The 20803-nt window shown below is 47.5% G+C and overlaps 1 pseudogene; it reads right to left on the bottom strand.

The window, feature by feature from the left end:
- Window positions 1–857: 857 nt before the first annotated feature.
- Window positions 858–20803, bottom strand: part of LOC119103187 (alpha-1-inhibitor 3-like) — a 50535-nt pseudogene continuing 30589 nt past the window's right edge.

The raw sequence follows: 20803 nt of genomic DNA, 5'->3' as shown, positions 1-20803 counted from the left end.
AAGGACCAAGCTCTGTCCCGTGCCAAGATGGAGGCGCATGGTAATTCATATTCCTTTTGATGTCCTCGGCCTAGATAGGGCTTATTCCGTGGAATGTTTTGTTCCTTGGGTGTATGTGCTTTATGAAGGTGATGCGCTTGCTTGCCACGGGGCTATGGTCGTATGGTGTGGTCATGCTGGTGGAGGAGGTGAGGCTCATTGGCTTTGCCAACGGCTGCCATGCAAATGATCATCCATGTGAGATCCTGCATAATTATTGTGTCTTCTTTATGCGAAGGAACTGACGTTTTTGTTTTTGTTTTCAAGACGTATTTGATTGTCACAGGTGCATTTGACGCGGTAGTTGGAAACTGTTGTAAATTAGGACACTTATTTCTCCAGCGTAGAAGGCCTTCGAGGGTTCCTTTGAGATGACGGAACAATAATTTGAACTCATCTTTCTATCTGATCTGGGTGCAGTTCGGTGGAAATCCTTATTTCTCTTGGTCACAGAGTTCCGTTTTCCATGTGGCATTGCGCACGTACTGCTTTACTGCACATGTCGTAGGGCGCATGGATTTGGTGTCAACCGGCATTTCAGTAAAAACCTCGGCAGTCATGTAATGCTGCCCTTTTTTAGTTGCTTTCATAAACTTTTCGTTCCTGCCCCAAATGCCTAAAAACTTTGTTGCCATTTTGAGAACACTATTTAAAGAGTCGGTAAGTACAAAGCCATTACCTCTTTTTGGTGGCTAAGTGACCGAAAATAAGAAAATTTGGTATAGGGGGGGGGGGGGGTTGAGCCAAGTTGCAGTGGGTATCACAGTGAAGCTTGGCCCTTTAACTGACTAAATTCTAGATCTGCCACTGTCAATAGCAATTCGTCAAACGCACGGCAAGTCACTGCATGAATATATTTGCCAAGCACAACGCTTTACCCCAGGTTTAAGCCATCGACAGCGTGCATCCCGGACGAAGGTTTGATTGAATGTCGTACAAGAACTAAATATACTTGCACGACATGTCTACTTCCAAACCCTATCTTAAGCTTGCAACCGAGGTCTTCACATTCTCGAACCAACCCCACCCGGTTTTTGCCTTATATCTAATATAACAAAAAAAAGCAGGCAATACAATCATCTGTTATAATCAAGCAAGCACTGCGACGATCTGTCAACCATCTATTCTTTATTAAAATGTAGCTTTCGGGATAATTTTCACACCGACGTACTTTAACAATATTTGTGTGAGACAACGACAGTAAAAAGGACGATCTGCCTACAATCGGAGATACTTTTAAATAACTTCCCGCTAAAAGCCCGGAACCCGCACTCAATGCGGTACAATTTCTCAGGTTTAAAATTTTGCGCTTCCATATACTAGATCACAGCTGTTTTCGGAAAAGTCTATCGTAATAGCAACACTTGCACAGCCATGCTGTGCCTAAACAAGTTGGACCTCACAACAAAACAGGTTGAAGCGTTCATGCATAAAGTGGAATACGGCCACCGCCATAAGTAGCACGGCACACTATGAACAGCTTCGTGATGATGAGGTCCAACCCTGTACCCGCCAACGCTACCAGTGCGGCGAAATATCATCCGTGCATGACCCCTTTTTCTCCCCTAATCCTTGCACTTTAAAAATGTAAAGTTATGCCCGTTATGTGCAAAACAATATTCACCTGAAAACTTGGCCACTGGCCGTCCTAGAAGTGAAGACTACCTTTTTTTCTCGTTTTTACCCCAAGGCTAATCATTTTTCTCTTGCCACACGATAAGTGACAAATCTGGCCCTAAAACGTGTCCAACTGGTCCGGCTGCCTTACATCTCGATCGCTCACGGCTCTCTGGTGGTTGCCTCTTCGGGTCTTTGAGCTTGTCATTGGCTTTCCAGCACAGGCCTTTCGGAATCGGCATGTGCATTATTAACCTATTTTTCTTTTGCGTTGTTTTAAACCTGAATTTCGGTCCGACCACCAGGTACTTCCGAATGTAGAGCTCGGTGCATGCTCCGCACCTACATACCCCTAAAAATCTTACGGCTAGGGTTGAGGCGGCATCATCACGTAAAGGCCGACGGAGACAACTGTCGACTAACGCTTGCTAGGTCACCCACCTGTGTTTTGTTACGATCTGTTATCGCGATGTACAGGAGGTACACACAAATGTGGATATAAAAATGTATTACGAACATGTGTATGTGCTACAGATAGCTTCGCATTTAAAGTTATTAGCCCGTTTGCGAAAAAAATAATAGTTCTACGACGTTGCGAAGTGGTATATAACGCACTTATCGGAGGTGATGCGGCCATGATTGGTATAGCTGTCTGCCGGAGTTGCTGGCGGATCGCCTTGTTTACTGCCGGTGTCTCAGAGAGTTTGAGGGTATGTTTTGCGATATGAGGGTTTGGTCAAAATGTATGTTAAATTGTGTGGGATACTTAACGTTTTCTTAACAAGTTTTAAATTTCATCTTCATAATAATTGAATAAAGCTCCAGAAGGGGCAAAAATTATCCCGAAATTAAGCTTTTAATATATCACGAGTTAGGGGAAAGGTTTCCTCTCAAAAACTATGTCCCAGCTACATGAGATAACCAAACATTTCAAACACCTCTTGAATCAAAACACGTCGTACGCGCTTCAGTGAAGGGTAATCTTATGTCTTGCAAGGTGGTCCGTACTCCTGAAATTGAGACAGATAAGTCCGTCAGTACTGCGGTGGATCAATACAAAATTATGAGTTTATCATGTCCAATGCCATGGGCATCGCAATCTCACAGATGACTGTCACAACATGGAACCTGATCATTATTGCAACACAGGAACGATGCTAATCAAATGCGGTGGGTTACTTTTCAAGTCTGGCAGCTTCCAATGTAACGAGCGTTGCAAAGTGTCAAGCAAGCGCAGCCGTGCAGTTGCTTGGCGTCCATTGTTAGCGGACACAAGAGGTCAGCTCGACGTCAAGCACTTGACGAGGTTGGGAAAAACGCACCACTTCGAATCTGTCCTCCACGGCGTAGTAGTCGTAGATTCGAACGACAGCGGGCTTCAGTTTTTCCACGGTCGCGGCCTGTGTGAAACGCACACTGAAGCACACCTGGGTGGTGGTGAACTCGTCGAAGTAGAGGCTGGCCTTGCCTTCCTTGAACTCCCACCGCTGGATCACTGCAACACAACGACCAAGGCGGGATGAGCGCACCACCGAAGTCTGCAGGTTCAGGCGCGAGTCCCATCGCATCACCAGGGTACCGCTCCGTGTTTGGATGGTTACAGCAGTGGACATGCGAACAGCGCGTCAGTCGGACGCTGGTGATCTGAGAAATCCCACAGGCCCTTTAAATGTCCCGTATTTCAGTTCCCAGACATGGCTGGTGAGCACAACACCGATGCAAATCTGGCAGGCTGTTAGACAATGATGGAGTAAAGTGCCTGTCACGAGCGAAATATATGACTCTGACGAGTGACTGAATTGTAAAAAAACTCATTTCTAACTAAAAATTAGATTACGAGAAAAATGCATGCACGTGTAAACGAATTCAACAAAACAGGCATCACGTATCACGCTTCATTCAAATTTACAAACGAGCTCAAGTGAACAGGTATAATCAATCACGCATCACGTTTTCATGCAAGCGATTTCAATAAAACAGGCATGGCGTATCACGCATCAGACATCATTTATACCTATAAACTATTTTCTTCTGTATACCTATAAACTACTTTCTTCTGTTCTGTAAAAACCGGGGCTCGCTGTTTAAGATAAACTGAAAATCGAGCAGGATCATTGGCAGGCAGTTTTGAGCTTACTTCTGCCACTTTTTTTGAAAAAGGCATTTTGCCGGAATATCAACTCATCTTCGCTCCATTCTACTCGTTTTTGTACGAGGAATAAGGCTATTGCGACCATCTTATCTGTGGTTAAAATCGCTATTTACTCGTTCAATTGCCACGATGATGTTTGTGTTACGCTGTTCTACAACGCTCGGAAGATCACTTGAATAAAAGCCACATTGAAAACGGCGTGTAGCTGTAAGCACAGTTTCAAGCCTCGTCATATGACAGTTGGGCTTTGCCGGTGCATCGGGGCTCCTCCGACGAGGACGTGTACACTAGCACTGGCTGGCACGTGTTATTTTGCACGGCGCTGTTAGAATTCCACATTGCCCTGTTAAGATTCTACAGAGCCCACCAATTTCCTGGTATGTGGCTGGGAGAGGCGCCGGAGGGGGGGGAGGGGGGGGACGAGGATCACCCCCATTGTTGAAACTGCTCGTGTAGCAGAGTCACTGCTCACGAGAATGATAATAAGGATTGCTGTAATCACACAGCCACCACGCAGCATAAGGCATGGGGCTTAATTTGAACAAATACGCTATTTTTCGTGTTTCTGTTCATGCTAGATTGAAATGGTATCTAAGACTTGAGTACATATCAATAGCCAATTTATATGCAAGGAATACCATGCACAGACTTACCTCCTTCTTTCTCCAGATCTCTCAGAGATTTGTCCACCGTCACAAACCCGGATATCATTTCTATCTCAATAATTGCCATGTTGCTCTCAGCATTGGGTTTCTTGAAACTTGCGCAGATACCTGTATAATACCATGAAGTCATTACCTTCAGCTCTAAATATTGAAACAGTAAGTTCCGTGAGAAAGGATTGCAGAGCTGTGCAGCATGCACTTCATAACGATGATTGCAGACTTGACGAGAATATATACTGTCCCAAAATCTCAGATATATTGAATCTTTTGCCTCCTCACTGACATTGTGTCAAAAACATTGTTAGACAGTTTACTTCCAAGCAAAATTTTACGGTGTGAATGCTTTGCACACGCTTCAGTATGGTTTAAGACATCTGTAAAATTGTTAACACTTTGAAATCTGCAGCGAGTCACAATGAAGTCTTCTAGATTTCATAAACATCTGTCATGTCAAGGATATCACTTTTGGCTCATCCTCGAAGATGAAGCCCAATGAAAAGGTGGCCATATGCAGAGTCCCATCGTCAGTCAAGCACCACCCCAAACGACTTACTCAAGGTGAATGTGGAACACGTGCTGCTCTTTTTGATGATGTTAGCCTTCAGATTGAAGCTTGGATCAGGGAAAGCAGTCTTGGTGTTGTACCGGAACAACGACTAGGAAATGGGGAAGACAAGTCTGCTATTGATCCCCATTGTGTATGGGTGTAGGGTCATCTTCGGACGCTCATGCGATACGACTTCTTGCAAAGGAATAAAAGTAGAGATCACGAAAGACACGAGCGAGACAAAGCGCGACAAAGAGCGACAAAGTGGCCATTAAATCATCAGTTTTCGAAGGGACAACGAGTTGACCCTTTAGGCTAGATAGACGCTCTTCCGGTTCTGACAGTTGGGTTCAGCCGGGGATGAAGACCGAGATCATATGAAAATAATACCTGGATTGATTATTACACCTAGATTGAAGGCCTAGAATCTTGTGTGTACCGCAATCGGAATGACCGTGGAGATATGTGCTCGATTTTCTCTCAGCGGTTCCACCAGCGCCGCCCGGTCAGCTAACCTGCACGACGGCGCACCCCTCGCCGGCCACCTCGAACTTGACCGAGTTGGGCAGCTTCAGGGGGTCCGGGATCCTTCGCTGCTGCGTGAGAAGGCGCGTGCCGGCGGTGACGCTGATTCGCTCCGAGAAGCCGCCCTGCGCGGACGCCGTCACGTCCACCGACATCTTGGGTGAGTACGTGGCAACGGCGAACTCAGTTAGCGCCGCCAACGCCACCACAGTGTCCTGCGTGGACACGAAGCCGCCGACGCTGTTGCGCTGTGTATTCACCCACTTGATGGCGAGCGCTGCCTCACCCAGGTTGGCCCGGCCGCCGACCTTCAGCAGCGAGAGCACCATGTATGACGTCATCTCCACGTCGACGGCGCGACTGCCACCGTGCACGCTTGACCGGTCGCCCTCCCAGTGCAGTTGGCCGCCACGGCGCACGCCCTTCTTCAGCAGGGCGGCCAGGCGCGTCGCGCCCTCCGTCCTGCCACTCTGCACGAGCGCGTGCGCCACCAGCACCTCGGCATACAGCGTGCTGAAGTCGGACGTCTTGGCGAGGAAGTCGAGGCCGCGCTTGACGACCGCCTGCTGGCCGCCGGCCTCCATCAGTGCCAGCACCACGTACGCCGTGAGCGCCTCGTTGCCGCCTCTGCCGACGCCGCCCCGCATCTCACGGTGGAAGAGCGCGCCGTGCGGGCTGAATTCGCCGGTCGCCTCCTGGCGGCCGGCGATCCAGCGCGTGCTGATGTCCAGGTCTTTAGCATCGATGGCAATGTAGCGGCTAGCGGCCGCGTACGAGCGCACCACGTACGCCGTCAGCCAGAGCGAGCCGTTGCGGATCTTCGGCGTCCGCTCCGGGAAAGCGGAATAGGAGCCCTCACGGCGCCGGAAGCGCAGTTCGCGCTGATAGCCTGAGGGCAGGAGCGGCCCGGTTGGACCGCTGGTGGCGTGCCAAAATCGCTAAGAGCGGCTCGGTTGGACCGCTGGTGGCGTGCCAACACCGCTAAGAGCGGCTCGGTTGGACCGTTGGTGGCGTGCCAACATCGCCAGGAGCGGCTCGGTTGGACCGTTGGTGGCGCGTCAACATCGCTAAGCGTCACGGCGGTAGGGCAGTGAGGCAGACAAGGCTGGAGATGCAGCTCACAGCTAACCGATGCTCGATAGCTGACGCTGGTCTTACCACGGGATTAACCAACCTGATCGTGCCATCAATGTTGGAAAGTACACACGAATGGCAGACCACTTGTGACAAGAGAACAGACCACTTCCGACGGGACGAAGGCAAAGTGCGTCTTTAAAGGCTGCATCCGAATCGGGATCAGGAAAGCTTATAAGCGAATAAGCCTAAACATGCAAACTTGGTACCAATCGGAGGAATCCGTCCAGTATAGTGGTACATTCCACACAAACACAGCATTACATGAGATCTGCCCGCTCATCGTCAGCATGATGATCGACAGACGCAGCTCTGGCTGTTCACCAGCTTACCGGTCCTCATGTTATTCGTAGTTCTTATCCGAAGAGCATCTGTGATCAGCTTGACTTCCTCAAGGTATCGCCGGACGAAGATGTTGGGAACAAAGCCGATCATGTTCTGCTCTCCGCATCCAGTGGGGACTCGCACCAAGCGTTCCAAATTCTGCATAAAAAGTTCATCTTTGTATTTGTGTTTAAAGTGCCCACAAAATTAGATGGTGGATTTATGGGGTGGACACAAACTGGGCACAGACCACGAACACAAGACAATATACTTGACATCGTTTGCGTTCTCTAAATGGAAAACCGCTACAGAAAATAGCAACTGGACCTACATTTCCTCAGCAAAGGATGGGCGAAGGACACTTTTTATGCAAAGTAAACGTGCGCGCAAACCGTTCGGATACGCGTTTTTCTTAAACTTACGGCGCATAAAATATCTTAGCATTTTGATGGGGGCATTCTCCGTTGTGAAGGGTTCCACCAAACATTCTCTATAAAAACAAGGTGTCGCGAACCTGGGAAGCTGTTCTGATAAATAAGCGTTGTTAAATATCCTTGTTTGGAATATAAGTGAAGAGTCATCAGTCTACAAAAGCTCATGTTTCATGTCATCTACACAGGTTTGCCAATGTTAACAGGGAATCACAATATGGCTCATGAGAATTGGCCAACAGCCAATATGTATATACATATATATATATATATACATATATAGTGTCACTCTGGATACCACGCAAATGAAATATACCAAAGTATTGATACAGAATACTGTGACGTGATAAATTCCCTTCCCAAAATAACATCAACAAAAAACCAGTTGAATGAAAGGGATGGCAGAACCTTCCCTCATGCGCCACTTGTGCGGCCAACGACCGCGCCCGAACGTTCCGGTAACACTCACCGCGGAGGACGGCGCGAGCAGGTCGCCAACGACGGAGATCCAGGCGCGCTGCGAGTCGGGCACCAGCGTGGGAAGCAGCTGCAACGGGAACGTCACCACTGTGGCGGCTGGGGTACCCTCTGGCTGGCAAACGAAGGCAGTGGACACCTCCTCCTGCGGGAAGCCCTCAGGCTTCACCAGCAAGCTGCGGCGCAGCGCGTCACTGCAAAAACACGGAGTGTCCTAACCGCCCTGGACTTCCCGACCATCCGCACGCCTACATACCATGACATTGACAAGGTGAGACCATGACACCTTGCCTCGATTGGAAAGCAAGTCGGTATGCAGCGTTTGTTTTAGATCGGAAGTTTCACTGACAAAGCATACAATTGCCGGGCCTGTAGCAACTAGTAGCATTCTACAGACGAACGATACCTAACCTCCCTCTCGTATGTGACACTTGATGATGAAGCTTCCCATTGGCGTACATGATGTCATGTTGGGGCACGTGTTTCAGGTTAGCTAACATTGGGTGAGTGCCTGTCCGCCCGCAGTTCCTCTACTCTGAAGCAGCTGTTTCATGGCGTGACCTGTTCCGCCTGGCAGACGTGCACCGGGGAGCAGTTCACCTGGCCTGCACGGTGTTGGGCTTGCCGCAGGCGTTGCCGTCCGCTCGCACCGTGGCCGTGATGTCCACATCACCCAGGCTGCTGAACTGCAGCGGAAACTCCACCACCGACGGCCGGTCCGCCCGCACGCAGATCGCGTGGGAGCGTGGCGCACCGCCGTCCACGCTGAAGTCCTTAGAGGGCGCCAGCTCGACCAGCACCTGCACACGCGGGGCGCTTGGTCAGAGCTCGGGCCATAGCGCTGACGACCGGAGTTCGGGACAGGATGCAGGCGGTCGGGTAACAGGCTTTAACGAGACGCGGACGGTGTACACGGTACATATTTGACAAGGAGATTGTGTAATAAACGTTGCTGAGGCTTGAAGCATTCTGTTTAGGCAAAAATATAAGCGAACATGAAGCTATTATCCCGCGAATTCAACGAAACATTATTTCATAGCTTTGTTTTCTCCTCTATGGCGTTTACCACAATGGCTCCTTTCGAAGAAGGGAGTCATATGTAAGGATGAAATGAGCCAACTCAAAATAGCTCAAATATGGCCCGAAAGATTCCTGGTAACGTCCAGAATTATACAACAGCTTTTGGGGTCACTAACACTTTGCAACGTGCCCAGTTAAGAAGCTTTGAAAATTTGGTTGTGAAAATCCAAGAATTTGCATTGTTTTAACGTGAAACATTCCAGACTGGTATGCACAGCTGGAAAGACACCTTTGTCCTTTGGAAATATGACTCCACTGACGTGCTACATGGTCTACTTGGTCCACGTTGAAAACCTGCGTTGTACCGCACGAAGGCAAAGTGAAAAGCTACAAAGCACAGAAACAACGGAGTAACGAGCTAACTTGTAGCGGAAAAAGGGACTACATAACTCAAGTTACTGGTTCCGTTCATTTGTGTTGCTTTTTAACAAATTCACTGTTCCGTTACTCGAAGGAGTGGTTCCGTGACGCAACCGACTAACGGAGTAACCCTCCGTGTCCACATTCGTCTAGAGATGAATGGTCAAATCACTAAACTTGACTCGCTAAATAATGGATCGCTACGTAGTCGGCTCGCTGACACATCTGTGTTCGTAAGAGCCACTCATCGATACATATCTATTGATGTGAGGGACTTGTCGACAAATCCGCATTCGCGCGGGTCACACGCCAACATATCTGTATTCGAATGAGCGACCCGCCGACACTTCTGAATTCGAATGGGTGGCTTACCGACACGTCTGTGTTTGAATGGGTGACTTGCCGACGCGTCTGTATTCGTATGAGTGAGTTACCGACACGTCTGTATTCGAATGGGTGACCTGCCGACACGTCTGTATTCAAATGGAGGGCTTACCGACACGTCTGTATTCGAATGGGTGACTAACCGACACGTCTGTATTCGAATGAGTGAGTGACTTGCCGACACGTCTGTATTCGTATGAGTGAGTTACCGACACGTCTGTATTCGAATGGGTGACCTGCCGACAAGTCTGTATTTGAATGGGTAACTTACCGACATGTCTGTATTCGAATGGGTGACTTACGGACAGATCGGTCGGCAGGAAGTTGAACACGGAGACCTTGAGCCGTAGCAGTTCGCCTCGCTTGACCGAGAACGGCACGTTGATCTCAGCAAAGAACGGCTTGAAGGTGGTGATGGATGCCGTCTCCGAGAGTCCGAACCCGCTCTGTGGACCCGGAGCTCCAGTTAGCAGCCGGCTTCAGCGATACGCTTGAAACTGGACCACGTCCGACAGTCTCAGCGCTGCGGACAGGTGCGGATCAGGCTGGCGGTTGACTGGCGTCAGTATTGTATTGGCACGTGTTGACTGGCGTCAGCATTGTATTGTCACGTGTTGACTGGCGTCAGCATTGTATTGGCACGTGTTGACTGGCCGGTGCGTCCACGCCCTTCGGTACACACTCGTCGCCTGGCTGGTGACTGGCGAGCAACTGAGTGGGGATCAGCTGGTGGTGACGGAACTGCATGCAATTCCAACGAGTTGGACATTGGCTACTGAGTGCATGGAAACAGGATGGTAATGGTTAGCGCACTGACCAGTGGCTAGTTGAGGGTTGCCAGGTGCCTGGTAACCCTCAACCGCAACCCAAATTAGTAGAGTCTGAGTACCAAATGAATAATGGATCGGGGACGTGCTGGGAACAGATACCGGCTGGACATTGACTGATGACGAACTGAGAATTCGATAACAATTAGCTGGGGAATGACTGGGAATTGGCTGTTATCTGAGCGGCACAAGATGACTATCGTTGAACACAACAGCCATGTTGCTCACATCACATCCATCTTGGGAAAGCTTGTAATACTCACGCGAAATGCATACACGATATGAAATATCTTCTTTTTGATAATGACACTTCTCACCTATCCTTCATAACGTCGTTTCAGTCCCATACTCCATGTTTCTTACAACCTTTGAAAACAACACTTCTGACTCAAAGCATTTCACTCGTTACTGGATCGGAAATCCTATGAACAGACTGGCTCATCGTCACTTATGTTACAGGACGCAGCGACCACATTGTGACCTTCAAGTTGCTGCAGAAGGCGGAGCCAACCCAGCGTGTGATGGTGTCGGGCATCTTCTGCGTGAGATCCGCCTCTCCGTCGGCCCTACCGGTCGAGAATGCGCGGCGTTACCGGCCAGGCGCATCCGCATCATCATCGCATGCGCGCGCTATTAAAAGCATACACTCTGTCGGTCCGATGAATGACTGCCAGCGACAGATGTTAAGGAACACTGTTGATCTATTGTCGGCATTTTCCAAAGATATCATCGAATGAAGTGTACTGAACTGACATTCTGGCTTGGATAAAATTGGCTCAAAATGTAGCAGTCAGCCAAAAATGGAAACATTCCACAGGTAGATGGCATGCAAACCAAAACGAAATGCAAGGTATTTGTTCACAACGTATCACTTGTCAAAATAGATGCCCTGAATAATTGGGATGGAGTTGACCTGTGTGCTCAAAAGTCGCCAGCAGCATCCAAACATTGTCGGTCCATCTACTGTGGAAAATCCCCTGCAGTGATGATGAAGTAGTCGGGGTGCTCGCCTCTGGGTGTGACGGTCTAGGGATCAAGTCTGCCACTGGACTGTTGCATCCGACATGGTACACCTAACGAAGCCATCCTGTCTTGAAACGGCCCTGCTAGTCGGTGAGAGGTGATTCTCACACCACTATTATTGCGATTTCTCACATCACTTCCCTGGTGCGGTCCTGGCCATGCGACAGATACAATGAATCAGGCCCCATAAAAAGTTGAACATTATCCCTGACAAACTCTGAATGCCAGTCATCACTCCATCACCGGCACATTTACCCAAGGCTCCCAAACAATTTTGCATATTCCATCGCCTGACACTGCATGACAAGGTAGTGTCAGGCTAAACCCTGAGAGCCCGACTGGTGGGATGGCATCTTTTCTAAACCCGCATACTCCTGAAGTCGGATTCCACGACGTTTTGAATTTTCCAGCTACTTGTGTGTCCGGGAGACGGCTGCTGTCTGTATCACATGTATTTCACTCACCCCAGACCCTCCAGCAGGAAGAGGAACGTCTCCGGGAAAAAGGAGCGTACGGCCACGGCCACGGCTTCAGGCGCGCCGTACTGCGGACTGGGCCACAGACGGCAACGCGCCAGGAGTGCTTGCAAGTGCGAGGAGATCACCGTCAGCGAAGACGCCGCCCCGTCTAACCGCTTCGCAATGTCGACACACGGTCGTGTTCCGTCGCTCGCAGGGACGGGTCTCCAGCACCAGATTTGTCAGCGGCAGGTACCCGGCCTCCTGACGGTCAGACAGAGGAGCCGATCCAAGTCAGGCCGGGAGTTAACGGACGGGGAGGCACGAGTCCAGGGGTCCCAAAATCAAGACAAGAGAAGCGAAGGAGAAAGAGCACGAAAAAAGACATAGAGTTGAGAATATTGGAACGGGTCATGATGATAGTCGAACAGAAGCCGTGTGACGCCGTGGACGACAGGAAAAAGCGCCATTAATTCGAGGAGCGATTCTGATTTAGTGAAATAAAGTCTTCAGAAGATGCCAATGACTGTCGGCTGGTTCGTTGGTTTAATTGCTTTTAATGGGTTGTCTGGTTGGCTTAACTCAGCAATCGCGCGCCTTGAAGAATGTTCTTTGCGTGTATCCACTGATTGGACGTCATGCAATATTACATCACTCCTGTGCTACATCCCCGTAATAGTTCCCGTTCGAGCGCACCTATTGGACGAGTAGGCTGTTGTCGAGTGAGATCAGAAAACTTGAACACGCATTAAAGCATTAGTCTGCTGCTGGTTGCACGTGTAGACGTCGTTATATGAATAACATGTTGGTTAAAGTGGTTGAATGATGTACTCATCCTTGACTATTGACAGCATTAGAGCAAGATCGCCGCCGGTTCATTTGTCCGCCCAGCAGTGTGAACCATGCTTCTCCAGTTTCATAATCCGGAAACGTCCCGAGTTTTAACCGCGGTGGTGGCACAATATTCACGTCATATAGTTCAATCAACACACAACAGCCGTTACCATCTGATTGTAAATTCTGATTATCTTGAGTCACTTCCAGGTCACCCACGACGTTGAGATAGCACACGATCTTCTTCGAGACGTGCATAAAATATGTGGGTGTATAAGATCTGTGGAACAAGGGAGGTAAGGGGTTATGGTTCCCCATGCTTTGGGGGTCGAGGTTGCGGTGTTAATGTGTCCCCATTCCAACATCTTTATATTTAATTTGCACTTAGCTTAGTTTGGTGCTACATCAAACATGCATGCCGATTTACCCAGTTCATCAACCATCAGACTGCGCTGGACAGCATTGCGTAATATGGTGACCAGGAACATTTTATCCCACCATATACAGCGACGGGAGATATTCTGGGTCAAACTCCACGTCGCTCTAGTACCTGAGGCTACGTTGTCCTGCCATATAGCCTTTGTTCAGTTGCCTGCCTGATGACAGTGCCCTCAGCATTGGTTCGTGACGTTTAAGGTACATATCTCACAGGAGTTCGGTGTTGTTCAGCACGTCATGCAAAAATTAGGCACTCGTATAACGCCGGCGTTTTAGGTTACCTCCCAAAACCACCAAAATTGCATTGCTTGGTTGCAAATTTTAGGCATTTCTGCGCATGCCAACAGTTTGTGAGCGTTTGCCATTGGCATTATCTTAACGCAATCTACCTGACCAACGTACGACTTTTGGGCATTTTGTGAAACGTCGGAAGAACATTCGACGTTTGAATAAACGGTTGACAAAACCGAGTATACCTTTTGTTGTAAAGTGGTTTATGATTATTGCTTGATTAAACCATGAGCGTTGTTCATAGCGCTTTCGCTTTGAAGGATGTAGCAACCAGCACTCTCCTCAGCTGTCAGCCATTTGGTACCCAGCTGTTTCAAGAGCGAGACTATTGAGATATTTTCTGGAGGGTGCTAGCACCTTCAAGTGCGTGCCGGTAACGACTGCGTCTATCAACGACGACCAGAAATACACGAGTTTGCGGTAAGCCTTTCTGAATGGGTCTGGTTTCAGGAACAGCGGTCCATTAGGGAGAGACAGTGCAGTGTGCTTGTCGCGCAGGGGCACAGCGGTGCAGTGCCGACGACTCGCCCACGTCACATGTTTCTAATAGACAGGCAGCATGGGCGCCGTTGCCTCCATCCCTTGTACAACTGCACCCGGAGACGATGGCAGTGTTCCACCCTTCTGAGGAACACGTCTCCAGCACCAAGTAGGTTAACAGCAAATATCCGGCCTCCTGACGGCCAGGCGGAAGAACCGAATCAAGTCAGGCGGGGAGTTTACGGACAGGGAGGCCCCAACCGGGGTCCCCAGATCAGGACAAGAGGTACGGAGAAGTAAGGAGAGCGGAAGGAAACAGAAGGTCCAAAATTTGAAATAGAAGGTGGTGATGGTCGAATAAAGGTTATTTGACGTCATGGGTAACGGGAAAAGGACGGGCAGCATTTTGGGTGGCGTATCTGGCTTAGAAAATAACGTGGTTGAGAGGGTGTAGAATTTGTCCCTCCTTTTACAGAAACCTTTTTGGCAGGGTTTGCCCCTATTTCATGGTGCGTTGTATTCATTGGTCCTATGAATATGCTCAACCGAAACAACTGCGCCTTTGTAGCATAAGTCCGTCGTGCACCGTGGGGGGAGGAGGAGAACGGATGGAGCACCCTCCCCAACTGGGAAGGAGGTTACACCCCTGTCTCCAAGCGCTGATTGTGCTGAGCCACGTCAGTCATGTCGGTTTTTGCGCCTCTAAAGTACCTAAGCTTTTGATATTTTAGTTTAGTCCAAACGGTCAGTAGATATAACTGGGACTACACTTCACCCATTTCGACAGACCATGTAGCCTGCAACGGTCTTTGGTAACCTTTTACACGTCATCGAACGCATTGAAACAGCCTGTGTAGACCGCTGAAAGAGAGAGACTGAGGGAACCAGCGCGAAACAAATATGTGGGCAATATTCCAACGATCCAAAGCTGAATTGCAAGCTTGTAACGAATGAGGACCTCATGGTGGACACCTGAGGAGCTAGCGGTTACCAAAACAATTCTTCCACCACCAGCTGGTCAAAACGACTCTTCTTCTTGGTACTCCACAATTCCTGAAGGACAATCTCATATTTTCACACCAACACTGCCGGACACAAATTAAACCCCGCTATTCGTGAAGACCCCCAGGGTTACTATTGAAAGTACCTTCTCCTGGGTGATTCACATATCCCATGTTGTCAAAAAGAGCAGCTCTATCACTTTCTTGCTTTATGAATTCGTCACCACCTTACATCCAAGGTTCGTAAAGGTTCGTTATGTTCGTACCATGTTTCCATCATCTTCTGTACTGCCTCTCAGTCTGGGATAGGGCTGTAGTGTGTTACCTAAACAGAGTGCAAGGGATGCTCAACTTTGGGACCATGGTCGTCACCGATGTTCGCCGGCGGAATTCATCGGCGGCGACTGTTCCAAGCGCTGAGCGGGCGCGGTGTTAGTGAACTTGTCGCCACCGTGACGGCCTCGCCGCGTTCAGAGCCCTTACGGACTCGGGGGCTCAGGCGGCGATCCGGTCCCTATTCACCCCACGTAGCGCTGTATGCCAGCGCGTCACTCGGGCAGCAGCGGCGAGCGCCCTTGATCCGCCAGCTCTTCGTCTGTCGGTGGTACGCCGAGTTTTTCGCATCACGCGGCCTCATCCCGGAGTCGCCTGCCGCCGACCATCACCGCGTCTCGCACTCGCAATAATTATCGCACCAGGCAGAGCATTTAGACGGCCTTGTTGTGTAATCATTGTTTGCTTGCAGTTGCGTAAAATGTGGTGACATTTTCAATTTTAATTAACATATTTATTCTGACGAGGCTGTGTGAACGACTGGATGTTTTGGACCGTGCGAATGCGGTCGCGTCGTTGCCACAATTCCATATTGCATTCATACTACTACTGTCATTGTACCCGATCAAACAAGTCACTTGTTGGAATGTTTCGTAAATACAATGAACCAAAAGAGCAAGAAGACAGCGCAATTGGTTCAGCCCATGAGACAAAAGTTTAATGATTAGCATTGATCATTGAATTGCATGCTACACATGGAATGTTGATTCATGCCATTTTTCACATGATAGACGGGCTTAATGTGAAGCGCTTCATGAATTGCCAAATATATGCCTAGATCGTGTTTGAAATGACAAAAATATAGAGCCAAACTATTCTAATGTCACTTAAATGCACTTTTCAATGATATCGAGAACTGAAATGTTGAAGTGGTAACTTTCAGTAACATTTTAGTGAGATTGTTCGAGTTGATTTAAAAATGTACCTTCATGTATGAGGTTAACTGTGAATTTTCTATCAGAAATCAAGTTGAAAGCAATTTATGAATGAAATATGCTTCAATTGTTAATTGAAAGGGAAGGTTTAATTTCTCACTTTCATGCCATTTTTGACGTTAAAAAACAGATGTCGAGTCTGGATGGTTTACTTTTGTTGTCATGTTACGACATGAGGTGGCGTAATGGTGGTAACTTACATAGGTTTCACGGAAAGTCGGCGGTATACTAAAGATGAAACCCCAACTCTTCCTGGAATATCGAGTTATTATAATCGCCTACGAAAAATCAAGGCACGAAACTCGCTTAGGAAATGTGTGCGTTCGTAATAGCGGACAAAAGCGGGTCAACTCGGCTGCGTTGAATGAGTGCACGCAGTGAACCAGTTCATATATGAGACAGGCAGTTTCCCGAAACTTTATGTACTGCGGTGGTGTCGTGTAAGAGCACGTGTGATGACATTCATCGTACGGCACTTTCAAGATCTGGTCCAGCACAGCTTACCTGGCCCAGATCCAACCCACACGCCAATCCACTTTTCACATAGTTTTCACTGCAATCCAGTCCGGTCCGCCTTACCAGAAACATTTGTGATATCAACCCGTGCATCCACACTAAAATATTTTCAAAACCGTTAACAGCAGCTTGGCTAATCTGAGCACTTTGAAATTCAAAACTTTTTTGACGTAAAGGTATGAGTGCATTATCTAACATTTTCAGACTCCACGCTAGGTGCAACATACCTACACATGCCACTACGCAGTTTCAGCAGCACCCACATTACAAACGCAGGACAGCACTCATCTTGTACGCCTTCTGAATAACTACAACGCCCATCTCACCTCATATATGATACTTCAAGTGTGTATCCATTTTCGGACACATCACATAATTACACAAACTCAACTGCAACCATTATTTCATGCTACATTAACGACTGCGTTAGCATTAAAACCCACCCGTGCAGCTTTTCACTGCCTTCGGTATCTACTCTTTCATTCAGAGGAATAAAAAATGAGTCATTTTCGAATCCTATCGCTAAAAGGCCTGCTGTTACCGAATCTTTTATTTCTCTTCATACTGGAAACACACGGGAGCTCTTTCTATTTGTAGTCGTGCATTAGTCGTGACTTCAAATTGGTGTCCGAAGCACCCTCAGACCTCCTCATGCAACATGTTGAACTAGATACCTGTTCCAAGCAAAGAGTCAGTGGTTATCATTCAAGGTCAGTAACCTTGTTCCACCCTTAGAAGACCATAATGACCTAAATCATAACATATTGTTTTGATTTTTGTATGTGAAAAAGCGTCAAGTATTGCTCTGGGCGGTATGTTCCTAAAAACGAAATGAATGAAATGAAATGTGATGAAAATGAAGTGGAAATGTTGACCTGGGTCATGTAGGTCAGTGACCTAATCAGACATGTAATACGCCCATCCGGGATGACTGTTGTGATAACTGTTATTCAGAAATTCGAAATGAGCTCCAAAAACCACGCCATCCAACAAAAAGGCAGGCTGATTCAAATATTGTCTGACCTCCATACCCGACCCTAGGTCAAAAGGAACTTGCTTTTATCCCAAATTCACTTATCAAATTGCCTAAGAACCTATTTCAGAGATGTATGACTACGCCTACTTCATCGTTGTCACATCATATGTAACGATTCCTAGACACTGCCTTCGCTGACCGCCACTGCTGATTTTGACATGCATTAGGTCAGCAGCCTCCCAAGGTACATCTAATCTTGGGTGTGAAAAGATCCAATATGCAATTGCCTGCAGCTTTGCAAGATTCGCACCGTTTGGAAGTGATTGTGTAAAAGTCTTCGGAGGGGATCAAATTGACACCCCTCTCACCCGAGCGCGTGCTGTTATTATATTGCTACCATGGCACTGCGGGTAGACCGAGAGCACCTCAACATGAGTGCAAAGTTCCACGCTCGAGACGCAGTTTGCTCCAAATCAGCCGGCAGCCCAGCCCGCCCCGCCCTGCTGGCGATCCAGCCCACAAAAGCCCACTGCGCTTCAGTGCTTACGTGCCATTAACCCACAGGTAATGCGCTATCGCATTTGCATTGCATATTGCCACATTTTGTCTTTTCACTCTACTTTTATACCAATACCTTAAAAAGTACATACAACGGCATGTCAGTGTGACCTATTTAACAGCATCGCTTGACATTGATGTTGTTGTTTTAACACCATTGATGTTGTTTAGAGAGCATTGGTCAGGGTACGTAGGCAATATAATTTCTTTGATACCAAGTTAGATCTTAAGCGCTGTGATGTAGTTTTCACCTAAAAAAGAGGAAAGAGGATGAAATTTAATTTGTCAGTAGAATGTACCGAGATTTTACGTACCTACATCTACATAAATAGGCCAAGGGCAGTGTCTCCTAAAATAGCATGCATCAACCGATAGCTTTACAACGACAGAGATGAAATGTTGGATTTTCAAGCCATGGGATGTCTCCTCAGTTGATCACTGTACATAAGCACAAACACCATTCGAATGTGTCATAAATACCTCAATGGCACGACACACATTCCAGAATCAGAGACAGTCTCCTGCGTAGTGTTGATTTTCTTAATTGAATATATCACGGTAAAGCACCAAATAAATGCCACATGGTAGCTTTGCAATGATCCGCATTTCCCTCTTACCACTGTCCCCTTTTCATCCCACAACCGTCGCCGCGCTGTTTGTGTGATGCTGCGTGAAAGTAAGAACTGCAATAATATTTTGTCTACGCATATTCAGATCTCCATTGACATCACTGACATTTAGTCATGCCCCCAAAAACGTTAGGTATCATTACACACTGCACCAAAATCTATATGGCATTACACATTTGTAAACATGATGTCCAGAAACTTTTTCCACGCTTCACATAGCTACCTGCAACTTTCAATCCTTATCAACTGTTTCATTAAAGTCATAGGTTACGCTAGCTGTTGAGCGCATTTGCGAGGAACATTATGCGTAAAGGTAAGACAGCATTAAACGGAATGTTCCACATTTGATATGATGAGACAAACAGCAGACCAATAGCTCACTTGTAACCAGTAGTGTGCTGTTAAAAGGAATGCTCCGCATTGCTATGGGGTTTGAGCTGAAATAACCGTCTTGAAGACCTTTCGGTGCAGATTACAGCTCTATCCTTAAAAACTAAGCCCCTCTAGTTTCTGAGCTACACGAATGCGAAAATACGACTTGTTTTTCGCAGGGCATTTTAAGGTCACCTTAGCGTTCATGACGCCATGATAACATCATTCAGATCCTGCCATACCCTAACCCATGCGTTGACCAAGGTCAGAAAAAATACAATAGTCAAGTAGTTCACATCTAGGGTTCGAGAGTACGTTTTCCAGACTGAACGGCCTTTAACTGGCCCTCATTCAATGTTGTACAAGGGACGATGACGTGATCAAACAGTGACGTGTCGGGGCACATATTCAATTAACGGAGAAATTGTGTAATCTGGAGCAGTCTTTTGAGCATGAAAGTATGTGAATAGTTATAAGCTGAGCTTGTTTCATCTCTTCTAATAGCCCGCTTTGATTTCTTCAAATGTGAAACATTCCCTTTAAGGCTGAAAACTTCTCTCAGTAACAAAATTTCACGCACCAGTAATATGCCACACATTACGCCACTGTTTAACTTCGTCATCGTACCGTATACAACATTGAGAACCAATTAACGACCGTTATGTTTCGAAATCGTGCTCACGAACGCCAAACATGAACGACTTGACAATTATATTTGTGTTGGCCGTGGTCGCCGCATGGCCAATGGAATGGCATGATTTAAGTGACGTTATTATAGGCGTTGGTGCCAATTGACGGCCGTTACTTTTGGAAACCGTGCTTGCGAACGCCAGGTAGGAGCGACTCGGCAATTATATCGTTGTTGGTCTTGATCGCTGCATGACCAATGGAATGACAGAACTCGAATGACGTCATTATAGCGCCATGGATGTCTCAGTGACGTTAAACTAGTCTCAGCCAAAACACTCTGCACATCTTCGCGGGCATGTAGCTCATAAACTGGAATGGTTTAGATACTATGAAGGGCGGGGTTGTGAACTGCACCAAACGATTTTCTAGATGGCTATTTTAAATACAAATTCCGTACACATGTGTAACACTTCCTTTAAATAGCTGTATTCCTCGTACAATAACCAGGAGAATGGAGGCATAGCCAATCAGTTGACTGATAATACTGATAGTCATTCCGACAAAGGCACGTAGCCGAAATATCAATGCATCTGTCTCTCCATTCTCCTGGCTATTCTATGAGTAATAAGGCTATCAGTACAGTATTATCGGAGTCATATGCCCATGGAAGTTGTTCATGCAAAGCTGTAGTTACAAGTATTAGAAGAGATGAAGAACAAACATCACAACTCAAAACACATGCTGAAAACTGGTAACAGATGGACAAT

The sequence above is a fragment of the Pollicipes pollicipes genome, unplaced genomic scaffold (assembly GCF_011947565.3).
Source record: "Pollicipes pollicipes isolate AB1234 unplaced genomic scaffold, Ppol_2.1 Scaffold_5724;HRSCAF=6776_pilon_pilon_pilon, whole genome shotgun sequence".
In the NCBI taxonomy this organism is placed as follows: domain Eukaryota; kingdom Metazoa; phylum Arthropoda; class Thecostraca; order Pollicipedomorpha; family Pollicipedidae; genus Pollicipes; species Pollicipes pollicipes.
This window is presented reverse-complemented; position numbering and strand designations above follow the sequence as displayed.